This window comes from Ornithorhynchus anatinus, chromosome 2, assembly GCF_004115215.2.
Source record: "Ornithorhynchus anatinus isolate Pmale09 chromosome 2, mOrnAna1.pri.v4, whole genome shotgun sequence".
Classification (NCBI taxonomy): Eukaryota; Metazoa; Chordata; class Mammalia; order Monotremata; family Ornithorhynchidae; genus Ornithorhynchus; species Ornithorhynchus anatinus.
In genome coordinates this window covers 90900607-90906673 of record NC_041729.1, presented here as the reverse complement: position 1 = coordinate 90906673, position 6067 = coordinate 90900607, and the positions used below count along the sequence as shown (strand labels likewise).

General features: G+C 41.9%; 1 non-coding gene across 1 annotated transcript; it reads right to left on the bottom strand.

Annotated features, from left to right (window-relative positions):
- Positions 1–696: 696 nt before the first annotated feature.
- Positions 697–833, bottom strand: LOC114809845. The gene has a single exon (XR_003757619.1). It is a non-coding gene; the product is annotated as a small nucleolar RNA SNORA7 (small nucleolar RNA).
- Between the last annotated feature and the right edge of the window lie 5234 nt (positions 834–6067).

Sequence of the window (6067 nt, the reverse complement as noted above, 5' to 3'; positions counted from 1 at the left end):
ACTAAACTAACTAGGGTCAACAATCCCAGAGAGAGGATGATGGAGTTAGAGGAAGATGGGTGAAGGTTCTGGAGGAATGGAGAATCTAGGGGATTCTAGGTGTGGGAGAGGGTGTCTTCTAAAAGACCCAGCTGAGAAGTCCTTTTGGGAGACCCATCATATGGAATACCCCTGTGAGGTTTCAGAGGATCCCAGAAAGATGAATGAGATGGGCACTTAAATCTCTCCAGGGTTTTCAATTTTTGTCCCTTGAGAAGATGGTTCTGTGTCTTGGAGATGGGGTTGCATTCAATGGAATTACTGAATAAATTTATTGTATTGAAAAGGACCCTCCCAAATGGACTGGGAAGTGGACTAAGAAGATTAGTAAAGACCAATTCAGAAATCTTCTGGTGGGACTTAATTCTAGGCCTAGAATTTTAGGCAAATAACACAAGTCCCTTCTTCCCTATGATTCTGCTTCCAGTACCTAACTTCGCTCTCACTTGTCTTATACTGTCAAGTTGTCTCCGACCTATTGCGACTCCACGGACACATCTCTCACCTCCATCTGCAATCATTTGGGTAGTGTATCCATAGAGTTTTCTTGGTGAAAATATGGAATTTGCTTACCACTGCCTTCTTCAGCGTAGTAAACTTGAGTCTCCACCGTCGACTCTCTCCCATGCTGCTGCTGCCCAGCACAGGTGAGTTTTGACTTGTAGCAGGTTGCCTTCCACTTGCTAGCCACTGCCCAAGCTAGAAAGGAATGGGTATGCCTCTGCTTGACTTTCCCTCCTGTAGCTGAGACTGGTAAAGTTCTGGAAACTCTCCAAGTGCAATCCTGAGAGGGGTCACTCCCACTAGTCCTCATTTAGAAACTGCTGACTGACTGTGATTTGGATTTTAGAAATGAATGTCATTCTCTCCCTAAATAATATTTGTTGTCTTATACTTTCAGCAATTTATGCCCACTTCTCTCTCCCATTCAATTGTAAGATCTCTGAGAGCAGATTATATTATATTATATGAATATTATAGTAATTACTTTAATTAATTATTTCTGGTGTACTATGCTCAGGACTCCAAAAAGTGCACAATAAATTCTGCTGCTGATAAATCCCAGTCCTTTTTACACTGAAAGAGTATCCTCTTTTAGCCAATTTTACATGCATTTTATCTCATTTTCCTTGACTTAAAATGCTTCTAAAGTACAGTTAGTAGTTGTTCTCATAGGAATGCTACACATTTATTACTTGAAGGGAACAGACTCTAGCTATTCAAGCATTAGTTTTCATTTTTGGTGGAGGCTTTGGTTATACTGGATGACATCTTTAATTAGTGCCACATAAATGTGTTGTTATATATAACCTTCTTCTCCTGGCATGTATTAGTAGACTGCTTTGTCATGTTTGGTTATTTCCACATTTAAAAATAACAAATGGATTGTTATTATTACCCAACAGGAACATGACATAACTGACCTCGTGAAAACACATTTGCCCCTGTGGCAAAAAATGCATGCCTAGCGTGTGATTAATAATTATTTCATAGCACAGTATCTCCAGGAACATGGGGTCACAGGTCATCCCATGACAGGGGTGCAGGAGAAGAGAGTGGCTGAGTACAGGCTCTGGCAACAAGATCTAGCATGTGGCCAGCTGGCGAGGGAAAGGAAGAGCTAACTACTGGGTGAATGGGATTGTTTTTCCCCCCAGTCTCTTCCTCAAATTTTCTCATTTACAGTCATGGGGTGGTCCATAATCAATTAATCATTCATATTTATTGAGTGCTTTCTGTGTGCAGAACATTGTACTGAATGCTTGGGAGAGCATAATACAACAGTATTACAGACACACTTCCTGACAATAACAAGTCCCATCAAAATGGAGAGCAGGCTATCTGGATCAGGGTCACTCCAGTGCCATTGACCCTTTGCCTGTTCTTGGCTTTGTCCAAAAAACTCTGGTCTTTCTGATTTAATTCCCCTCTCAGATTCCGAGGACCCAGTGGACCAAGCAAGGATGGGGACACTTAGAAATGGCACACTTTAACTTCATGGTTTAGGTATCTAGAATTTCAAAACAGGAATTCTTGGATCATGTGGAAAAAAAAATAAAAAGTTGTGATTTTAATGGCTAAAGGACCCAGAAGAGATAGAAAATTAGGTTGTTGAATTATACTGATTTATCCATTCCTCTTCAAATCATAAAGCTTTTATGGAATCAAGAGCTGTCAGGTGTGTCTCAGCTTCAACCTTAGGCAATTACATGAACTCTGAACAAACTCAGTCCAAATGCATGAGTCTTTCCCTTTAACTGGAATAAATAAATCAAAGGTTCACCTCCAAAGCATGGACATTGAAGACTTGGTTGTGTAAAACCCACCTGGTGGAAAGTTTCAGAGAGGCAATCCATATTGCAACTAATGTGAAGTCGAAATGCTAATCTGGTTCCTTCTGGCACCATGTGTTGCAAATAGTTGAAAAATTTCTAGATAATTAATATTAGCGATGATTTCCAGAATAAATCATTTTCAACTTCAACTGTCACAGAGTAGCCATTTAACCCTGGGTCTGACTGACAACCTAGGCTATCACCACCATACTGCTCTCTTAATGAACTGTAATCTACTAGTGGACGGAGATCACGTCAACCATCCTTTCCCAATTGCTTCCTATGGTGCTCTGCACACATCAAGTGCCCAATAAACACCACCGATTGATCCCCTCCATGAACTGAACTCAACTTTCCATGCTTGGACCGAATCTTTGATGTCCCTTCATACTCTCAGCTGTTTTCTGGCATCATTTTTTGTTTCTTTTACGCACAGCATGGCTCAGTGCAAAGAGGCACGGGCTTTGGAGTCAGAGGTCATGAGTTCGAATCCCAGCTCTGCCACTTGTCAGCTGTGTGACTGTGGGCAAGTCACTTAACTTCTCTGTGCCTCAGTTACCTCATCTGCAAAATGGGGATTAAGACTGTGAGCCCCACGTGGGACAACCTGATTCCCCTGTGTCTACCCCAGCGCTTAGAACAGTGCTCTGCACATAGTAAGCGCTTAACAAATACCAACATTATTATTATTATTAACTACTACCAAAACTCAAAGTACTCATCTCTATTCCACACTCAGTATAAATACAGATTTCCTCCTCTTTTTGGGCTGACAGATCTCCTCCTCTTTAAAAATGAAGCTTGCTACTTCTAATTTAATATTTCACATTTCTCTTTTTCCCCCCTTTTCACATTTCTATTTTAAAAGGACCTCTGGCATCTCAGAGACATATAGGTCTATATATAATTATTATGGTACTTTTTAGGTACTTACTATGTGGCAGGCATTGTACTAAGCACTGGGGTGGATATAAGCAAATTGAATTGAACACAGTCCTTGTCCTATGTGGGGCTCACAGGCTGTGTTTTACAGATGAGATAACTGAAGAACAGAGAAGTTGTGACTTGTCCATGGTCATACAGAAGACAAGTGGCAGAGCCAGGATTAGAACCCATGACCTTCTGACTCCCAGGCCTGTGCTCTATCCACTTGGCTTGCATTATTGTCCCTTTTTTTTCATAATTTTTGCAGCCCCCAAACAGGAGGAGTTGTTAAGTGGGGAATTAAGCCTAGCAATAAAGGGAGGCAGAGAAAACAGTCAAGCACTTATGTACATATCCAATTAATTATTCATTTGTATTATATTAATGCCTTTATCTCCCTCTAGGCTGCATATTCACTATGGGAAGGGAACATGCCAACCAGTTCTGTTGGATTGTGCTTTCCCAAGTGCTTAGTACAATGTTCTGTACACAGTAAGCTCTCAATAAATATAATTCATTGGTTGTGTGACTGACGGCAAACAAAAGAGCAGAAAGGAGAGGAGGAGGAAGAGAAAGGTAAGAAGTCACTTCCAGACAGTCTCCCAAGTACCACATTACCTCATACAATAAGAACACAGTGAATTACAGTTACTACCTCCTGCCCATCTCCTCTTCCTCTCCCAGTAATGTGTGGGTCACCAGTAAGCCTGTGTTCCGGGCATTCTATACCTCTGTCTATTCATAGCTCAGGATAAACTGCTATCGCTGCTTACAAAAATAAGTCTTTTAAAAATCAGAGGGGAGGGGAAAGAGAGGGAGAGAGAGAGACCTGTGCCTCACATTGAAAGATTTTACTACTGACTGGGGACACTCATCTATTTGCATTTAAAATCCACCAAATTATCCATTCCGAATTAGGTCCATGTGAAGACCATGCTTTGTTTTTCTTTTAATTTTCTGCTTGCAGTATCTATTATGTTCAGTTCTGCCTCTGGATATCCTGATTTTCCAATGGAAAGTCACCCCTACCCTGATTGCTGTATGTCTGGCTGGTCTATCTGCCACTGGGTATTCACCAGTTCACACCTTGCCTTATTAATAATAATAATAATGTTCGTATTTGTTAAGTGCTTACTATGTGCAGAGCACTGTTTTAAGCACTGGGGTAGATACAGGTAATCAGGTTGTCCCATGTGGGGCTCACAGTCTTCATCGCCATTTTTCAGATGAGGTAACAGGCACAGAGAAGTTAAGTGACTTGCCCACAGTCACACAGCAGACAAGTGGCAGAGCTGGGATTCAAATCCATGACCTCTGACTCCCAAGCCCATGCTCTTTCCACTGAGCCACACTGGCCATACCTCACCAAGTCTTGAAAGCATTTGCTCTACTGGCTTTGCAGAAGGTCGCCTCTTTTCGGTTCATCGTACAGCTGTTGCTTGAGTATTCGACAACCTAGATCTCATCCACTCTCTATACTGGGAAAGCCCAGTGAAGCCATGTAATGACTAACATTTCTTGGATACCTTTAACTGATTGGATTCCATGACTTGGTGGCTGAGATCTTGAATAACCACTGGATGCTCTACCTGGGTTGGAGGTTGCTCGGATAAAACTGCTTGAAAAGCCAGATGCGACATTTATGTTTAGTCTGGGTCTCAGTCCTATAGAAGAGAAAATTCAGCTATTTTTGATACCAGTTTGATACCACACTTTTGCTATACGCAGTCAGTCCCTCTCATAAAATCAAGCTGCCTTTCTTGCCTTGGTTTTGGATCTCTATTTCTATCAAAGCATGTTGGACAGTATGTTAAGAAGCAGTTTGGTTGTATTTAAGGCTGCCTGGAAACAGGCAGGCTGGCAACCTCAGTCTTTAAGTATGTCATTAGTCCACAAGGCTGTGATGATTACCTGCGGAGTATCATCATTAGTGCCCAGCAGCTCTGGGATAACTATCTTAACAACTTCTGAAGATAAGCCTGAGCCTGCTGAGTAGGAAGAATCTCCTGTAGGAACAGAAGCAGGCTCTGATGCCAGCTGTAAGGTCTTTTGTTGCACAAATTGAATTTGCAATTCCATTTTTCTCTGATGGTGAGAGTGAAGGACCAAAATTACACACAGCGTTTTCAAGAGCCAACTCTACCATCGCTGGGGAGATGAAGGACCTTGGTGAGTGTCTCAGATCAACCAAATGCGTCTAATCACTTAATCAATGGCATTTATTGAGCACTTTCTATGTTCAGAGCACTGTACTAAGTGCTTGGAGGCGTACAATACAACAGAGTTAGCAGACATGTTCCCCGCCCACAACAAGCTTACAGTCTAGAGGGGGAGACAAACGTTAATATCATTAAGTAATGTATAATGTATAATTTAAATATATGTACATATGTACATAAGTACATAAGTAGGGAAGCAGCATGGCTCAGTGGAAAGAGCGTGGGCTTGGAAGTCAAAGGTCATGGGTTCAAATCCAGCTCCGCCACTTGTCAGCTGTGTGACTTTGGACAAGTCACTTAACTTCCCTGTGCCTCAGTTACTTCATCTTTAAAGGGGGGATTAAAACTGTGAGCTCCACGTGGGACAACATGATCACCTTGTATCCCCCAGCGCTTAGAACAGTGCTTTGCACATAGTAAGCGCTTAACAAATACCACCATTATTACTTTGGGGTTGAGGGTGGGGTGATTATCGAATGCCCAAAGTTCACAGATCCAATGCATAGATGACGCAGGAGGGAGAGGGAGATGTGAAAAAGAAGGCTTAAT